This window comes from Ipomoea nil, unplaced genomic scaffold (genome assembly GCF_001879475.1).
Source record: "Ipomoea nil cultivar Tokyo-kokei standard unplaced genomic scaffold, Asagao_1.1 scaffold2791, whole genome shotgun sequence".
In the NCBI taxonomy this organism is placed as follows: domain Eukaryota; kingdom Viridiplantae; phylum Streptophyta; class Magnoliopsida; order Solanales; family Convolvulaceae; genus Ipomoea; species Ipomoea nil.
Genome location: NW_017619219.1, coordinates 2,167,346 through 2,187,503, shown reverse-complemented (window position 1 = coordinate 2,187,503; position 20,158 = coordinate 2,167,346). Strand labels below are relative to the sequence as shown.

Below are 20,158 nucleotides of genomic sequence, written 5' to 3'. Positions count from 1 at the left end.
GTTCTTGCGAGCATTACAATGGATTGAATGTAATATCGCACTCTAGTACGGCCGGGGTCAGTTGATAGTCACTTTCCCATTCACTATGTGTATGGATGGCTGTCGTTCTACTTCGACACTCATTTCGCAAATGATCAAAGTCCGCTTCCCCGCTGATGATTGCCTACTCTGGAGGGTGGCGCGAGGTATATGGACCAGTAGAGGCTCGTCGTAAGATGTTCAAAGCCGACAGCCAATTGGCTCTGCACGACGCGCCCGCCTAACTAAAGATCTCCATTCCTCGATATGGGGACGCACACTCTACCGACCACGAGTACCTCATGTGTCTTCGTTCTAACCACCTCATATTGCGATGGGCGGATGCATGTATCGCAGAGCCTTACACTCCTCATCGATTCAGCCGACAGTTCGGCTACTACCAAGACGGCAGCTCTGGCATACTGGGCAATGATGAACGTGAGGTCACGCTTTCGGAGGGTTTCCAACGTTGGCGCCACTCTACACTTAGGGTTCAGGGTCGCGAGTGACATTTCCCCGCGACTCGAGTTACTGTCACCATGAAGAAGTATTTCTCGCCGGGCTATAAAGATTGGTGGGCCCAAGTCCATGGGGACTACTCGAGCGCAATATCAAGGGTTTAGCTCCTGAGGATCCAGCCAACGTGCAGCAGGAGGCTGGCACCGCCAAGAAGGGCAAACATCCAGTCCAGGGGAGATGAACCACCACCCAAGAAGAGAAAGGAGCATATCATCTCGAAAAACAGGGCCCGATGTGGTACGGTCGGACTCGGGGTGATGAGGAAAGCCATGACCGTCACTGGAAACGGCGACGAGACAGACGTTCGCCTTCCCCAGTGGAGGTAAATCATTGTTCTCGCTTATCCCAATGATTGCCGGTAGCACTTAATTTACCCTCTTTTACTTCTTGACAGGAAAATGTGGCGATACCTGCTAGTGGAGGGGCTGAGTCATCAAATAAAAGGGTGGCAGCCAGCAATACTGGAGAAAGTGGACATTCAAACAATGCCTCAGCATCAAGCACGCACCAATCGGGGAATTCCCTCGACGAGCCACGCGTAGGTCAGCAAGATAGACCTGAGGTCTCTGTCTTTGATGGAAAGACCTCGTACTGGAAGAATTTAAGGTGGTTGTCATAAATGTCTGGAACAAGCTTCGCAAAAAAGTTGGACGACACCTCGGTAGAGACAGATTTCATCTTTGCAAGAGAGCTTTTTGAACGCTTTTGCAAATCTGCGGAAGTTAGACATTGATATCTCTCCCTTGGAAACACGGGTTGCAGACATTTTCACGAAAGCTCAAGCCTTTGATAACTTAAGGTCCACAATTTCTGACAAAACTTCGAGCGAGTCTCAGTCTTTATCCCTGGCGAAGGATGCGCTGAAGAATGCACAAGACGAGTTTAGGAAACTCAAGAAAGATCTATTGGGCCCAACATAAGATGCTTAAGGCCACAAAAGATCGGGAAGAGGAATTGGAGAAAGAACTGAAGTTAGTTCGTGCCAAGGCAGAGGAATGCGACACTGCGATGCCAAAATTACAGATGACCTAGGCAACGCCCAAGACGCCGTTTCGGAGGCTGGGGCAGAGGTCGCCCGCATTAAGGACTGACTGTACTGACGCCAGAAGATGAAACGAGCTTAAAGGAGGCAAAGAGAGGCTTAGAAGCGTGCAAAGACGATATGCTTAGCTTTAGGCTTTTTTATTGGCTGATACTCTTTGTCATTTAGTTTCTCTTTTGATTGCAAGAACTTTTGTTGTTTCGTTTCTAACTTTTGATAATTGAATGCTCCTCATTTATGTGCCGGTCCTTTAGCGATAATTCAAACAACTTTTCTTTCAACCCATTGAAGGATTGTCTAGATAACCCACTCTTGCAACATGAATTCGATTTGATTTTGTTATGACTGAACTTAGATAATTTGATTTCTAAGCTGCCTACGTACTCCTATAAAGGAGATCAAGTCAAACGTAGTTCAAATGATTTTTTTTTTTTTTTTACAAAGTAGAGCCGTTCACAGTTTAGACTCATGCGGGCCAGGGGCGTCTATGATTTGGGCCCACCCATAGACAAAGCGAGATGCATTAGCAGTTTAACCACGTGCTGCATTTTTAGTGGATGAGTCATTCATCAGATCTTCATGACTTGTGTTGACACCCCAAGTTTAAGGGTGGTAAAGCTTTAGGAACCTTCCATTAATCGGACCGATCTTCAAACCATCTTCACTAATTAGCTTATAAGCCCCACCGGTGTAAACTTCTAAAATCATGTAGGGACCATCCCACCTTGAAGTGAACTTGTGACCGGTTTTTCTCGTGACGATGATTGGGCCTGCGAACAGCTAGGACTTTGTCCCCAATTTGAAAGGAACGGGTCCTTACCCTTTTGTTAAAAACTCTAGACATACGAGCTTGATAGCACTCCAAGCTTTGTTGCGCTTGCCAGACGTTTTTCATCCAAGGCTTCTAACTCAGCCAAGCGTAACTTGGCATTCTCTTCATCAGTAAGACCCTCCTGTATAGCCAACCTTAAGGAAGGTATTTGGCGCTCTAGAGGCAAGACCGCTTCCACACCATACACCAAAGAATATGGAGTGCTTTGAGTAGGTGTGAGATATGTGGTTCTATACACCCACAAAGCTTCTTCCATTCTGTCATGCCAGTCCCTTTTCGATTTTGAGACCACTTTCTTCAACAAATTGCATAGGGTTTTGTTAAAAGCTTCAGCAAGCCCATTTGCAGCTGCATAGTAAGCTGATGAGTTTCGCTGCTTAAAGTCAAAAAGCTTGCAGATCTTGTCCATCAACTTGTTGTCAAAGGGCTTCCCGTTATCTGTTAAGATATATCGCGGGATACCAAATCGATAGACGATGTGGACACGGAGAAAGTCTGCAACATTTTCTTTCTTCACCTCCTTCAATGCCACGGCTTCCACCCACTTTGAAAAGTAATCGGTGGCAGCTAGTATGTAGGCATGCCCTGCAGATGACTTAGGCGTAATTGGGCCAACCACATCAAGTCCCCAAGCATCAAATGGCCAAGATGCAACTGTTGGGTGCAGAGGTTCTGGTGGTTGATGGATAAAGTTTGCATGATATTGACAAGCTTGGCACCTTCGAGCATAGTCTATGCAATCCTTTACCATTGTAGGCCAATAATATCCCATTCGCTTAATGTGGAAATGCAACTTGGGACCGGATTGATGTGCACCGCAAACCCCAGAATGAGCTTCTTGCATAGCTTGTAAAGCTTCCTCTTCCCCTAGACATCGGAGAAATATTTCATCAAAGGAACGACGATACAATATTTCTTTATAGTAGATGAAGCGAGGAGTTCGACGCTTTATATCCACCCTTTTACGGGGATCTTCAGGTAACTTTCCATCAGTGAGGTAGTCAATTAGCGGTTGCCTCCAGTCGTCTTTGCCTATATCATACACTGAGGCAGTATGGAGTTCAACAGTTTCATCAACTGAGCCGTCTTCATTAAAGATTGGTGGAACCACCCACCTTTGACATACTTGTATTCGGGCTGCAGGATGAGCAATAGTTGAAGCCAATGCGGCTAAGGCGTCAGCTTGCTTGTTTTCTTTCCTCGGTACATGTTCAATTGTGACGTCCCCTAACCATTGCATGAGTATCTTTGCATAGTTGTTATATGGGACTAACTCCGCCTTTTTCACTTCGTATAGACCCAACACTTGGTTTATGATCAACTTTGAATCTCCATAAATGTTAATTCTTAGTTGCTTCATGTCAGCCGCTATTTCGAGCCCAAGTATCAATGCTTGATACTCAGCGACGTTGTTTGAACATTGCTCGGTCAAGGTGAATGAATATGGCAACACCTCGCCTTCTGGAGTGACGAAGACAACTCCAGCACCTGCCCTTTCTCTATGCGAAGCTCCATCAAAGTACATTTTCCATGGGGGTAGGACTTCAATGACAAGCACATCTTTATCAGGCAAATCGTCAGACAACTCCCATTCAGCAGGTATTGGATGGTCTGCTAAGAAATCGGCTAAGGCTTGCCCCTTGACAGACTTCTGCGGCACATAGATGATTTCAAATTGTTGGAATAATAAGTACCACCTTGCAAGGCGGTCAGAGAGCACGACCTTCGCCATAACATACTTCACCGGGTTCGCTTTGGAAACAAGCCGGATTGTATGAGCCTCGAAGTAGTGCTTAAGTTTTTTGATGGCGAACACAAGTGCCAAACATAGCTTTTCAATTGGGGAGTACTTTAACTCGTTCGGGGTCATCATTCTACTAAGATAGTAGAGAGCATTCTCCTTCCCCTTGTCATTTTCCTGAGCAAGCAAGGCTCCCACAGAACTGTCTTGGGCGGAGATATAGAGGATTAGTGGGCGACCGTGAACAGGAGCGGTTAGCACAGGCGGCTTCATCAAGTATGACTTGATACTCTCATATGCGTTCTTGCATGCCTCATCCCACATGAATGGGATGCCCTTTTTCATCAACCGACTAAAAGGTTGACATCTTCCTGCTAGGTTTGATATGAACCTTCAGATGTAAGCCAACTTCCCTTGTAAGCTTTTAAGCTCATGAAGGTTTCTCGACTCAGGCATCTTCATTATGGCGTCAATCTTTGCTTGTTCAATCTCGATACCCCTATGTCGAACAGTAAACCCGAGGAACTTTCCAGCAGCAACCCCAAAAGCACATTTCAGGGGGTTCATTTTCAGTTGAAACTTTCGTAGGCGGTCGAAGACTTGCCTTAAATGCACCAAGTGATTTGTGCGCAATTTCGACTTCACAACCAGGTCGTCTACGTAGCATTCGACCATTTTATGGAGCATATCATCAAATATTATCTGCATAGCCCTTTGGTATGTAGCACCTGCATTTTTCAAACCAAAGGGCATTACTTTGTAACAGTAGATGCCTTTCGGCGTTCGGAATGCAGTTAAGTCTTCATCTTCCGGCGCCATGCGGATTTGATTGTAGCCGGTGGAGCCGTCCATGAATGACAGGATCTCATGCCCAGTCACGGCATCTATCATTAACTCTGTGATAGGAAGCGGGAAGTCATCTTTCGGGCATGCCACATTGAGGTCCCGAAAATCTACGCAGACGCGGATCTGGCCATTCTTCTTGCGCACAGGCACAATACTGGATATCCAGGTTGGATATTTAACTTCACGAATGAAGCCAGCCTCAATAAGCTTATTAACTTCTGTTTCAATCGAGGGAATGAGCTCGGGGCGGAAGCGTCGTTGAGCTTGCTTAACCGGGCGACACCCCTTCTTTACTGCTAAGCGGTGCACAGCTACCTTTGGGTCTAACCCTGGCATCTCCTTGTATGTCCAAGCAAAGACATCAATATATTCTTTCAGCAATGTGACATAGGTTTCTTCATCTTCATCAGAAAGGAGTGCGCTAATGAAGATAGGACGAGGATTTTCAGGCGTTCCCAGATCAACTTCTCTTAATTCGTCCACCGCGGCTCGTACCCCTTCTTCTAACTCATGGGGTGCATCTTCTGCATCTTCCCCCTCAATCGGGGTCTCATCACACAAAGTGATATGGAACGACGATGCCACCTCTCCCTGAGTGGTTGGTGGTACGTCATCACTTGAGCCTACGCTTTCCTCATTTTCCTCTTTATGTACTCGAGTGTGTACAATGGTCTTCGGTTGGACTTTCAATACTTCACCACATGTAACATGAATATATGTTTCTCGTCTCATACGAGAAGGAATCATGCTTCTGAGCCTTTTTGGAGGTTCCACTTCAGCAGGAACATTGGCACTGTCTTTAATAACTTGAACAACTCCAAGTCGATCATGCATTGACTTTCTCTTTAGGGCTTTAGGACTTGACCCCAGTCTATCAAAGACTGAGCGTCGAGAGTCCGCCTTACCGATTCGGTCGAAGACTGACTTCTTTTTGTCTTGCCCATTATCATTGGTAGGAGTGAGGTTTGGGTCATACTTGCTTCCCTCCGCGGAGATACAATTACTTGCAGCCCTGTTTATAAGAATTCGCACTGGTTTAGGGGGGGACATAGCCCAACCCTTTGCGCGTTTGAGGCTCTTGGTGACTTGCCTTGCCTTTACCACCGGCTTCTGGGATAAGCTTTCCCAACTTCTGTGGCTCGTTGGGGTTATAGTCAGCTTTGGCTAGAAGCTTATAAGCGTTAGGGTCGAAACCCTCGGTACGTTTGGCGGGGAATATTTGGCCCACTTTATCACCACATTTCTCTTCGGTTGATTTTGCTGCATTTGTTTTGAGTGTATCAATCCTTGCAAGCGGGAAGATGAGTTTCGTGTTATGCTAATCTCCCCCTACAACTTGTTTTCCCTTTGACTTTGATTGGGAAGGTGGATCGTCATGGCTTTCCTCAATATCTTCAACAATAACTTGCCTTTTAATGTAGAACTTTGCATCTGCAAAGTAAGACTCAGCCTCTGTGAAAGGGCTTTCATCGGCGACAACCTTTTCAACTACGCCGTTCTTTTCAAACATGAGGCATTGATGCCAAGACGAGGGTACCACCCCATTTTCATGTATCCATGGCCTTCCAAGTAACAAGTTATAAGATGTCCTTGCATCTATGACATGGCAGAGGACACCTGAACTTAGGTTTCCAATTCTTAAGTCAAGTCTGATGATGCCGATTGCTCTTTGCCCTCCTTGGTTGAAGCCTTGTATCATTAGACGACTTTGGGCAAGCTCATCTGTAGATATACCAAGGTCCTTCATAGCTCGGAGGGATAGGATGTTGACAGCTGAGCCTTGATCAACCATAATTCTTTTAAGCCTTTGCCCACGGGTATAGCCTTCAACAAACAATGGACGATTGTGTGGCGTGCCTCCAAGTAACAAGTCTTCATCCTTGAAGGTAATTTCTGTGGAATAGGAAGTAGCCTTATGCATTAGCACTTCCTCGTCCTCGATATGTTTAGGAGATGAACATTCCCCTCCGTCTTCTGGCTTATCATTCGTATTTAGGCAGGAGCTAGAAGTGCCTGCCCCTTGAAGATCAAATCCCTTTGGCATATATTGAGCCAAAGGAACTGGTGCACGTGGCTGTTTGACATGGCCCTTCGTCTTTAGTCTGCGGGCATTGCCACTTGTTGAGGTTTTCTCAACCCAACTTCTCGCTGTGTGCTTAGGATGTCTCCCAGGCTCAACTTTCTTCTTTCTATGAGTGACTATCACCCATTTTCCTTCAGATGTGCTATCATTTTGCTGTGGTTTTGAACTTTGACCAGCAGCATACTTAACAATGAAGGGGAGTGGACGCTTCCGTTGTTTTCCATCTTCCTTTTCAGTACACAGCGGAGCGAACCGTCCGGGCGTAATCGAGATTTGATTTGAGCTTGCTTTGGCATCGGCAAGCTCAATTTTCCCATCCCTGGCCAGTGCCATGACTTTATCTTTGAAGATAAAACACTTCTCAATCGGATGACCAAGAAGTCGGTGGTACTTGCAATAGTGTGGATCATCCACCCTTAAAGCTTCCTCAGGACGTTTCATTTCTGGCAGCTCAATGAGTCTAAGTTTGAGTAGCTCATCAAACATGGGAGATACATCGAAATCCATGAAAGGATAAATCTTCTCTTGCCTCTCTTCAATTGTCGGCCTTCTACCACCTCTTGACGGGCCAGAAAATGGTCTTGGCCTAGGCCTTTCAGTTGCCTTAGTGAAGACTGTCATAGGAGTAGCCTTCACATTCATCACTTCTTTCTTTTCCTGCTTTGGAAAAGGTTTGTTCCACTTCTTAACTTCTTGTTTTCCGGGTGCATTGGAGGAGCTAGGCAAGTTCAATATATTGAGCCCTCCGCTGGCTTCGATGCTCAATTCCATGTCGTGAGCACGACTGGATAACTCCTCAAAGGACTTTGGCTTAATCCCTTGTAGGATATAGGAGAGTTCAAAGTGCATTCCTTGGATGCACATCTCAATTGCAGAACTTTGGGATATTCTTTCTTTGCAATTCAGGCATAGTTCCCTCCACCTTTCGATGTAGGTACCGGCGCGTTCACCCTTCCATTGGCGAGTAGTGGTGAGTTCCAAGAAGCTGACCGTTCTCCTTGTGCTATAGAAACGAGTTAAGAACTCACGTTCCATATCATGCCAGCTATCAATGCAGCCGGGCGCGAGGTCAGTGTACCAATCAAACACAGTTCCTTTTAATGAACGGACAAACTACTTTACCAACAGATCGCCATAAGTCCCTGCATCATTGCATGTTTCCACAAAGTGGGCAATGTGCTGTCGGGGATTTCCCTTGCCATCGAATTGCCGGAACTTAGAAGGTTGATAGCCGTAGGGCATTTTCAACTCCTCAATTCTTTGTGTGTGGGGCTTAGCATAGGAATATGAAGGTTGGCCTTCATCCAACTTGCCTTTGATGGCCCCCATTATGTAGTCCTTCAACTGATCCACCGGTATCATGCCTTCGGTAACTGGGATTGTTTTCTCAGTTGCAGGTAAGTGGGAAGCAGCTTCTCCTACCACATGGCTAACATGAGGTGGTGGTGATTGCTGACCAACCTCTTCTTGCCCTTCAGGTTGCTTTCCTGGAGCACGGCTTCCTTGCTCCTCCATGATGTTTCCTACCCTATTATCGAGGGTGTTAAGCCGTTTCTCTTGATTTTGGAGAGTGACAGCCATTCCTTCCAGAGACTTAGCAATTCTAGCTAATTGCTCCTCCACAGACTCTGTGTTTGTCGCCATGGCCGGCATGACATTGTAGACATGCGACCACTCAGGTGCAGCCTTCCATAATGGATGTGGCGGAGTTACGGGGGAAGTGCTCCCGCTACTAGCGTTCCCTTGCATAGAAGTTAGACTACCACCATCGGTAGCTCCCTTGGGAGAGGGTGGACTTCCAGCAAAAGCAATTGCCTTTGAGGCAGCAGGGGCCTTGTCGAGCCTTCGAACCACCCGTCGTGCCATGGACTGAGGTTCAGGCACTTGGACCCCCAAATCCTTTGCGCGGTTCCTTGTCAGCGGACCATGCGTTTTTGGGGTAGTGCCAGAGCTAGCTACAGGCGTAGACTTGGACTTGGTAGCTTGGGCATAGGTCCTCCTGAACATGGGATTGTTCGATGCCATTTGATGCGCAGGTAGAGGTATAGTAGTAGTAGAGAGATGAGAGGCAGAGCTGTCCCACCAGGCGTGCCAAAATATGTAAACGCGAAAAACTTGAATTGTATATATTCAAAATTCAAAGTATCGGTTACAAGTAGTATCAAGTATATATCAAACAAGAAGGGGTACAATCTCTGTATATGAGAAGTCCTCTGATTCTCTACTAGCAGTATGCCTATTGGAAGTGTGTCGAATTTGGAATATGTCAAATTGGAAGTGTGCCGAGTTCAGAGTATGCTGAACTTGAAGTAGGCCGAATCCGGAGTATGCCGAATTGGAAGTGTGCCGAGTTCAAAGTATGTTGAACTGGAAGTATGCCAAGTTCGGGAGTATGGCCGAACTGGAGTAGTTCCTTGCTGAAGGGCCTCCGGAGTTAGTAGCTTGTTCCTCAATGAAGGGCTAATGTGCAGCTTGATCTTCAAAGAAGGGCTTCCGGTGTTCAAGTGGCGTATTCCTCAGCGCAATATACGCAGTATATATAACTGCGGGCGTGTTCCAGACGATATCCTGGCGAGATTTCGGCAGAGCTTCGATATGCAGATTTTCAGAGCTCCTTCTTTGAAAATGAAACCACTATTTATAGTGGTGAGGGTGAGAGAAAATCTCCAACCAACTCTTAATTCCTTATTTAATTTAATTTCTTTAATTAAATTAAGGAATGTATCGGGACACCATTGCGTACAGGTTCATGATTTCATTAAATTTCCAAATAATATCAAATATTCAAATTTCTCAAAATTATATAATCCACATATAATTTTGATGGGCCAAGACCAAGTCAAACCCGCTAATTAGCAACCCAATTACTCCAAGCAGCCCGGTCCAACTAAATTAAATATTTCATCGTTTCGGGCCGAACACTCCAACTTCCAATTACATTTAATTAAGCAATTAAACCAAATAAATATTTAATGGGCCATTTTAATTAACCCGATTAAATAAATACCAGTCTAATTAGCTTAATTAAAGTAATTAATTTAACAATCAATTATCCACCACGGTGCAACAATACTATTTAAATTTTCAATGCTTACAACTCAACATTAATCCAAAGAATCACAAGGTTGGATCATAAGCACGATTCAAGACACCAAATCCTAACATGGCTTCCTAACTCATCGTTCTAGGCATACGAAACATCAAGAAGACTCACAAAAGCTCAATAATTCAACAACGGGAGGTCAAAACATCAAATACCAAGAAGAAGGGATCACGGGGAACAAATCCCTGTTGGAACCGTTGGTAGAAAACAAATAATAATCAAATAAAATATGACTATTATTTTCTGGGAAGAAGGGAAGAAAAGATGAAGAAAAAGGCTAGTGTTTGGTGTTGGGTTTTTGCAAGAGTCAAGTGAGCACTCTTTCCTTAAAACCTTATTTGCCACCTCCCAAAGATGCTAGGAGCGTTGTGGCCTAGGCTTCCCAGGATAAAACTTGCTAGTGATTCAATGTTTGAGCACTCAAACAAGGAATCCGGCGAGCAAGACACGGCTATGAACACAGTATGGCTAAGAAGAAGAGTAGAAGCAGGATTTTGAGGCTGGAAAACAAAGTTTCGTGCAGTGTTCTTACTGTTCTCACTGTTCTCACTGTGTGTAAAACTCTACTGCCTCTATCCTCTCTTATATAGGGTTGAAGGAGCCAATAGCCTTTATTATGGCAATTAAAAATGACATTAAAGCTGCCCTCAACAGCTATAACAGCAGGCCACTACCTGCGAATTGAATTCAGAATTCAAAATTGGAATTAATAGACAATTAATTCCGTAACAGATGAATTCAATCCCCTCAACAGTCAGAACTTTCGGGTTCCAGACCGTTAGCGTACAGGGTTCGGTTTCAACTTTCGACCTCATCGAGTTTCGGCCCTTGCACCTCTCGTGGACTCTGTTGCACGAGAGTTGTGCTCTCGGTGCACCACAACCTCTCGTGCTCGCTCTCGGTTCGGTTTTGGCCGAACCAAGTGACTATACCAGTTGGAAAATGATACCGAAGTTTGGCATAACTTAGCCCGCAAGGCCAGCCAATTTCCGGACGACATTCGTGCCGGCGCACACGAGCTCGGGCTTGAATCAAGCCTTTTTTCTATCTCGTGTAGTTGGAATTTGATTTGCACCCCCCCCCCCCCCCCCGCGCGAGAGAGCCTCTATGCTATACAATTCTACAAGCTTCAAAAGAGCTCTTGTATATAAGGGGGGAAAATCTTCATTCCAAAGCAATGTGGGACAAAAGCTCACTTTTTCCCTTCACTTTCCAACTCAAATGGGTCTACTTTGAGAATCAATATCTCATTCACCCATTATCCGTTTTGAGCGTACAATATATCAATCTCTTCGTCTCACTAGAAGTACCCGAATCCACTTTGACCCGACCCAAATCGGAAGTGGACCCCACTGATAATTGTACCACAAAATAGCCACTTAACATGCCATTTTATGCTATTTTTTTCCAACAATCCCCCACATGAATGAAAAATTGATTTTCGGGGTATTTTGAAATCGGAAACAACTGTGTTCAAACGGTCGATCCCTGCATAGGATAGGTAGGGAGACTATACCCTTTGAACCTTCCCTCGTGAAGACATGTTTACTCTACTGGCTGTACGGTAGAACGCGATGTCTTTGAACCGACTGCCGTTTGTGTAGACGATGACATATCTCACACAGGAATCTCCCAACCATGCTCTTGCTCTCATGAGCGTGCCCGTTTTGGTCGTGGGTCACCGTTCCTGGTTCTGCGAGAGTTTCTAAAGAATTGTGCCCAACAATTCTCCTTTGAAGCGACCCTCACTTCTCTCTAACATAGGTGATTCTTTCTCGAGTATCCCGCATACTCAAGAATCATTAAAGCATTAACATGCTAGCCTCTTGTGGGAGTCACTATTTTAACGAGGAGTGGTAGGGAGTCCGAGACCCCCACAGTGACGCGCTCCGTTCCATAATTTAGTTGTCCCATTGAACCTAGGTGCCAGCTAGGTTGGGTATCCACTATAGAACTTTTTAGTCCAAGGGCATTAGACCCATTCCTCGTGTCAACTTCTCCACAACTTCTCTTCCTAACCCTTTGGTCAGCGGATCCGCTATATTGTCTTTTGACTTTACGTAGTCAATCGAGACAACACCAGTTGTGAGCAGTTGTCTAATGGTATTATGTCTACGACGCACATGTCTAGACTTGCCATTATACATATGACTCTGTACTCTCCCGATTATGGCTTGACTGTCGCAATGCACACATATTGGAGGTACCCGTCTTTCCTAATTAGGAATATCCTCTATAAAATGGCGTAGCCATTCAGCCTCTTCACAACCTTTGTCCAAGGCTATCAGCTCAGATTCCATCGTGGATCTAGCTATCACAGTTTGCTTAGAGGATTTCCATGCAACGACTGCACCGGCTAGTGTAAACACGTAGCCACTTGTGGACTTAGAGTCCTTAATATCATATATCCAGTTCGCGTCGCTATACCCTTCAAGTACAGCGGGATATCTCCCGTAGTGCAATCCAAGATCACGAGTATACCTCAAGTATCTCATAACCTTTACTATTGCCTTCCAGTGCATAGCACCGGGGTTACTCGTATATCTACTGAGTTTACTAACCGCGTAGGCAATATCCGGCCTAGTACAACTCATAAGATACATCAAACTACCAATAACCCGAGCATATTCCACTTGTGAAATACCTTCTCCGTGGTTCTTGGTTAGATGAATATTTGTATCAAATGGTGTGCCACTTGACTATCATCCTTGTTAAATTTCTCAAGGATTTTGTCAATATAATGTGATTGGCTCAACACGACACCATCAGGTCTTCTAATGATTCTAATCCCGAGGATTAAATCAGCCAAACCCATATCCTTCATGTCAAATCTCGCATTTAACATGTTTTTGGTAGACTTGATCATCCGATCATTACTACCAACGATGAGAATATCATCGACGTATAAACAAAGGATGACGTAGCCGTCTATCATTTCCTTAACGTAGACGCATTTGTCACTTTCGTTTATTTTGAACCCGTTAGTTAACATCGCATGGTCAAACTTCTCATGCCACTGCTTTGGCGCTTGTTTTAAACCATAGAGCGATTTAACCAACTTACACACTTTCCTTTCTTGGCCCGGAACCACGAACCCTTCGGGTTGTTCCATATAGATTTCCTCATCTAATTCACCATTTAGGAAAGCGGTTTTCACATCCATTTGATGAACTTCCAAGTTTCGCAGCGCGGCTGTGGCAAGTATCATCCAAATGGAGTTTATTCTCGTCACGGGAGAATACGTGTCGAAGTAATCGACGCCCTCGCGTTGCCTGTAACCCTTGATTACAAGCCTGGCCTTATACTTCTCGATGGAACCGTCCGGTTTCATCTTCATTTTAAAGACCCACTTGGATCCTAAGGGTTTACTACCCGGAGGAAGATCAACAAGTTCCCAAGTGTGATTCTGTAGAATAGAATCCACTTCACTTTTTATAGCCTCTTTCCATATTGGTCCTTCTGTAGAAGTCACGGCTTCTACATACGTTCGAGGCTCGTTTTCTATCAAACAAGATAGAAAATCAGGTTCGTTTTCTAATAAACAAGTTAGAGTACCCGAATCGTACTCTAACAAGTAAGTTAGAAAATCAGGACCGAATGTTTTTCCAACTCTCGCCCGCTTACTGCGTCTCGGATCGAGCTCGGGTTCTCTCTCGGATTCCCCACTATCATTATCCATAGTTTCGTCAAATGTTCGTTTTGACGTACTTGGTCCCTCGTTGGACCTACAAGGAAATATATTTTCAAAGAAATATGCATTCCTTGATTCTATTATCGTGTTCTCGTGTACATCCGGATTATGGGACTCGTGTACTAAGAACCGATAAGCACTACTATTATGTGCATAGCCAATAAAGATACAGTCCACCGTCTTAGGACCTATCTTTACTTTCTTAGGTGTTGGCACCAAAACTTTGGCAAGACACCCCCACACTTTCAGGTACTGGTAGGAAGGTTTCCTACCTTTCCACAGCTCATAAGGAGTCTTATCGAGCTTCTTTCGGGGTACCTTGTTCAAAAGGTAATTACTTGTCAAAATCGCCTCACCCCAAGCATCTTGAGGTAGGCCCGAACTTATAAGCATCGCATTCATCATATCTTTCAATGTACGATTCTTTCGTTCAGCAACACCGTTCGATTGAGGTGAGTAAGGTGCAGTACGCTCGTGTATTATACCTACACTCGCACAGAAGTCACCAATAGGTGCTTCGTACTCACCACCTCGATCGCTTCTAACCTTCTTAATTCTCCGATTAAGTTGGTTTTCCACTTCATTCTTATAAAGAACGAATTTATCAACGGCTTCATCTTTGCTCTTAAGCAAATACACATAGCAGTATCGTGTGCTATCATCGATAAATGTGATAAATACTTATTACCACCTCTCGTTTGTATCGATCTAAAATCGCACAAATCACTATGGATTAATTCTAGTGGTTCAGTTTCCCTTTCAACCGATTTGAAAGGTACTTTCGTTAGTTTTGCCTCAACACAAATTTCACACTTGTTATTTGTGTCAATTTGAAAGTTAGGAATATGGTCCATGCTAATTAATCTACACATAGAATTAAAATTAACATGACCTAGTCTACCATGCCATAAATTGGAAGACTCAAGCAAGTAAACAGAATTAACTTTGCTTTTATTGATAACAGGAATTACACTGAGCTTAAACAGCCCATCAGTTACATATCCTTTACCAACAAACATTCCTAACTTAGACAAAACTACTTTGTCTGACTCGAACACCATGCGAAAGCCATGCTTGTTCAACAGAGAGCCAGACACAAGATTCTTCCTCAGCTCAGGAACATACAGCACGTTGTTCAATGTCAGTTCCTTCCCGGAAGTCATCTTCAGAACCACCTTGCCCATGCCTTCCACAACAGACTGAGCAGAGTTTCCCATCCACACCTTTTCACCCTCAACGGTCTCAAAGGTGTTGAACATCTCTCGGTTGCAACACAAGTGCCTGGTTGCACCGGTATCAATGAACCACTCACGAGGGTTTGAGCCCACGAGGTTCACCTCGGTCACCATAGCCGAAAGGCTAATCTCGACCTCCTTCTGATTGCTATCTCCAACAACATTGACTTTAGAACACTTGTTCTTCTTCCTTGGGACCTTGCATTCAGATGCTCTGTGGCCATGCTTGCCACAATTGTAGCATTCACCAGGAAACTTGTTCTTGGTAACGCCGCCTTTCGGACCTAGCTTTCGCTTGTCCTTCTTATTCCTCTTGGAGCTCTTACCGTGCTCCACAACGTTGGCCTTAGCGCCAACAACGATAGGAACTTTCCTATCATTCGTCATGTTCCCTTCCTCAATCCTGAGTCGCTGGATCTGGTCCTCCAGATTCATCTCCTTTCGCTTATGCTTAAGGTAGTTCTTGAAGTCCTTCCAACCTGGAGGCAACAAGTGGATCACGAATCCCACTTGGAAGGCTTCACTTAGCACCATGCCCTCGTCACGGATCTCATCGAAGATTAATTGCAAATCTTCTACCTGACTTAGCACGGTCTTTGAATCAACCATTTTGAAGTCGAGGAATCGGCCAACCACAAATTTCTTTGAGCCGGCATCCTCACTTCGGTATTTATGATCCAAAGCTTCCCACAATGCTTTTGATGTGCTTATCTTTCGATATACATCATATAGCATGTCACACAATCCATTCAGGATGTAGTTTCGGCAAAGGAAGTCCGAATCCTTCCAATAGCCAACTGCCATCACGGATTGTGCATCTTGTTCCTTCAACTCGGGAACTTTCTCGGACAAGAACCTTGCCAAGCCGAGAGTTGCTAGGTAGAAAAACATTTTCTGTTGCCACCTCTTGAAGTTTGAACCAACACCGGTGAACTTCTCCGGCTTTTCTGCCGAACCACTCGGTACCGAAAGTACCCGAGACATGGGAATATATCCCTCAGTGCTCCCACCATCTTGTGAACCAACGGTCACTGGTGTAGCTTGGGAATTAGCAACATTGTTGCCATTTCCTCCATTGTTGTTCTCAACAACATTTTCCTCCCCATCGATTGGCAGTACGGGATGCTCCATTTTCTTCAAGGAAATTCGGAGAAGACCACCAACGGGAAAAAAAATGAATAAGGCTTTAAGACTGTTGGAACCGTTGGTAGAAAACAAATAATAATCAAATAAAATATGACTATTATTTTCTGGGAAGAAGGGAAGAAAAGATGAAGAAAAAGGCTAGTGTTTGGTGTTGGGTTTTTGCAAGAGTCAAGTGAGCACTCTTTCCTTAAAACCTTATTTGCCACCTCCCAAAGATCCTAGGAGCGTTGTGGCCTAGGCTTCCCAGGATAAAACTTGCTAGTGATTCAATGTTTGAGCACTCAAACAAGGAATCCGGCGAGCAAGACACGGCTATGAACACAGTATGGCTAAGAAGAGTAGAAGCAGGATTTTGAGGCTGGAAAACAAAGTTTCGTGCAGTGTTCTTACTGTTCTCACTGTGTGTAAAACTCTACTGCCTCTACCCTCTCTTATATAGGGTTGAAGGAGCCAATAGCCTTTATTATGGCAATTAAAAATGACATTAAAGCTGCCTTCCAACAGCTATAACAGCAGGCCACTACCTGGGAATTGGAGTTGTGCTCTCGGTTCACCACAACCTTTTGTGCCCGCAGGTGCCGGCGCACACGAGCTCGGGCTTGAATCAAGCCTTTTTTCTATCTCGTGTAGTTGGAATTTGATTTGCACCCCCCCCCCACCCCCCGCGCGCAAGAGAGCCTCTATGCTATACAATTCTACACAACAAAGATATGACTTGAACCTATGAATAGCTCATAAAATAGCATCCAAGAACCCTAAATACAAGCTCTAAACATGCATTATCACAAGATTATGCATCAATCACTCAAACACATCAAGAATTTCACATAGAAGCCAACAATCATTATTATCAAGTGAATATAGGTTTTGTGGAGCATGGGTTACCTCTTGTAGACCAAGAACACCTTCTTCAACCTCAAAGCAAGACCAAATCTCCTCTAGATCAACCTAGCACTTCACCCACCACTAGATCTTCTACAAACTCCCAAAACCCACAAGGTAGAAGAGTGATTTAGAGAAAAGATAGAGGAATCTTGTAAGGAAATGGTAGGGAAGGATAGATCTTACCATTCTAGCCTTGTAGTGTTGGAAAGTTGGAATCTTGGTGAAAGACTAAGCAAAGCTTGGAAGTTCCTTTTCTGACTTGGAGAGCAAGCTAGGATTCTTTTAGAGAGAGGTTGGAGAGTTTTTAGAACTTTGGCTAGCATGGAATGAAGACAAGAGGTCTTGCTAGGGCAACATGAGCACCTCTCACTAGTGAAAATTAAAGACCAAGTTACCCTTACTAAGGTTTGGATGAATAAGGGATTGAGGTACAACACACAAGGCACAAGGTACACCAAGAAGACTAGTCAATTTCTAGTCCTTCGACTATGAAATTTCAGGATTTTAGGAAGAAGTTACCAAGGAAGGCTAGGATTAATTCCTTAATTAATCCCAATTAGCATTTAGATTTACGGGGTGTCACAGTGGTACTGGCATTGTGTTCAAGTGATGATCAACTGGCACTACTTGTCATTCTTGGAAAAAATATCTTGCCCTTTCAGCAATTACCCTGGGCTCCATTACTCGATTATTCCACACCTTATCATTTCTAGCCTCCCAAAGACTCCAACGAAACATCACAAATATTTCAAGAATGGACTATAGGCATATTTTTTAGGGCTTCCTCCACCCATTCTACAAAGGATTCAATGTTCAGTGGTGGGATTTGCTGGTTGAAAAAAATTCATTGTTGAAGATGCTAGCTGACAGTAGACCAGGATATGCATAAGTTATAACAGACTCCTCACTTTGTCTGCATTGTTGCCACATGATAGGAAAATCCAATTGCCTTGCTCAGAATAAGTCTGTTGTAGGTAGGCAGTTGGAGAGGGCTTGCGAAAAAAATACTTTAAAACCTTCGTTGGCAGTTTGACTTTCCAGAAAACAGCTCAATTTGTGATCTCAAATTTCTGTAACTCTCCCATAAGTGTTCTATAACAACTCTTAACTGTGAATATACCATTTTCTTCCCTGGCTCATATTAGTTTGTCCTCTCTTGCCTCCTTTGAAAGGCGAATGCTAAGGATTAACTCAGCATCTCTTTGACTAAAACTGTCTCAGATAGCACCAGTGTCCCATTCTTTTGAGTTGTGTCTTATCAATGCTTCAACATTTTCATTTGCAAGGTAAAGGAAAGGGGGTAGTTTCCACCATGGGATTGGACTGATGAGGCAACCACTTATCTTTCCATATAAGATTGGATTTACCATCTCCCACCCTCCATCTAGTATTCCTTTGAAGGTTTTTTTTTTTTTTTTTTTTCAAACAGGCTACTTCATGTGAAAGATATATTGGTACCTCTACTAGCCTCAAGGAGCGATGTATTTGGAAAATATATGCTTTTAAGTAGCCTGCCTGCTAAGGAGTTTGGATGAGTTATAAGTCTCCAAGCTTGCTTATATAGGAGCGCAAGCTAGGTTGAATTCCCTTAAGCTGCGAAAACCTAGCTAGTCTCCCCACTTCTTAAAAATACACAATTTTTGCCATGATTTCCATCTAATTCATCTTCTTCCTCCTCCATCTCCATTCCACCAATACGCATTCATAACCACTTCCATCTCCTTCACAATAGCTTTAGGAAGCATGAATATATTGTATAACATGTTTTAGGAGCACTTCTCTTCCGACTTTTTGATAAAAACCTATGGTTCCAAACTCTGAATTCTTGTTCTCATTCTGTTCTTTAAGAATCCCAACACCTCCCTCTTGTTTCTTCTTACCATTGAAAGGAGTCCAAGGTAGTTTCCAGAATTTCCTCCCCCTCTAATTCCCAAGATATTTCTCACCAAAGTTTGTTGATCATGTGGGACATTTAGGTTGAAAAAGATGGCTGATTTCTGCATGTTGATAACCTGGACAATAGCCTCTACATATCTTTCCATAATAGACTTGAAATTGTGAGCTTCCTACGGGTTTGCCTTGATGAAAAAGAAGAAGTTTTCATCTGTAAACAGTAGATGGGTAATTTTTGGGGCACTCCTAGCTATAGCAATTTCATGCAACATACCTCTTTGAACTGCCTTGTCCATCAATTTACTCAATCCTTCAGCAACAAGAATAAATAAATATAAGGACAAGGGATCTCCTTGACGTAAACCTCTTTAGGGGCTGATTTGACCAATTTCAGATCCATTTTTCAGAATAATATATCCAACCGTTGTCACACACTTCATCAGAAGTTCCTTGACTATTTATTATATAAAAGAGTAATTAAGGCATAGCTCAACTCGCTAAAAATATGTATCCTCTTTATAATACGTAAACCATTGAATGTTAACCCTGTCGGTTATAAATAGGTGTTTGTACGTAAGAGGAATATGGATAATTTGGTGGTGTGATATAAAGCGAGTTTTGTAGCCAATGGTTCACGCAGAGACCCATAATTGATTCTGGAAAAAATATATTCTCCCACAATAGATGGCATTAAGTTCCGTTACTAATATTATTGGCAGTAAATAACGAATTTAGATATGCAGCTAATATTTATTTTCATAAAGTCCCTGAAGGATTTAAAGTTCTCAAAATGAGAGAAAACTATGAAGGTTTTATGTGTCTTGAAATAGTCAACAATTGACTAAATATTTTTTCGTCCTGAAGAAGGAATATGCATATTATATGGGTCATTATGTGTTCATTAATGAATTACTAATGGAGTTATTTATTTTCTTATTTATTATCTCAGTCTATGTTGATGATATAACTATTATTGAAACACATAAGGAGTTTAAAGATATTGGGTCATGCCTAAAGACGGAGATTTTGAAACGAAAGACTTGGAAAACCCAAGTATTATCTTGACCGGCAGATCGAGTATCTCCTTGAAGGAATGTTACACACCAGTTACTACTTGAAAAACG

General features: G+C 43.6%; 1 long non-coding RNA gene across 1 annotated transcript in view; it reads left to right on the top strand.

Annotated features, from left to right (window-relative positions):
• LOC109157667 overlaps window positions 1–20,158 on the top strand; it is a 21,182-nt gene extending 1,024 nt beyond the window's left edge. Inside the window, exons 2-3 of the long non-coding RNA XR_002050269.1 lie at window positions 62–67; window positions 20,032–20,158. This is a non-coding gene — a long non-coding RNA (uncharacterized LOC109157667). The remainder of the gene's footprint in view (window positions 1–61; window positions 68–20,031) is intronic.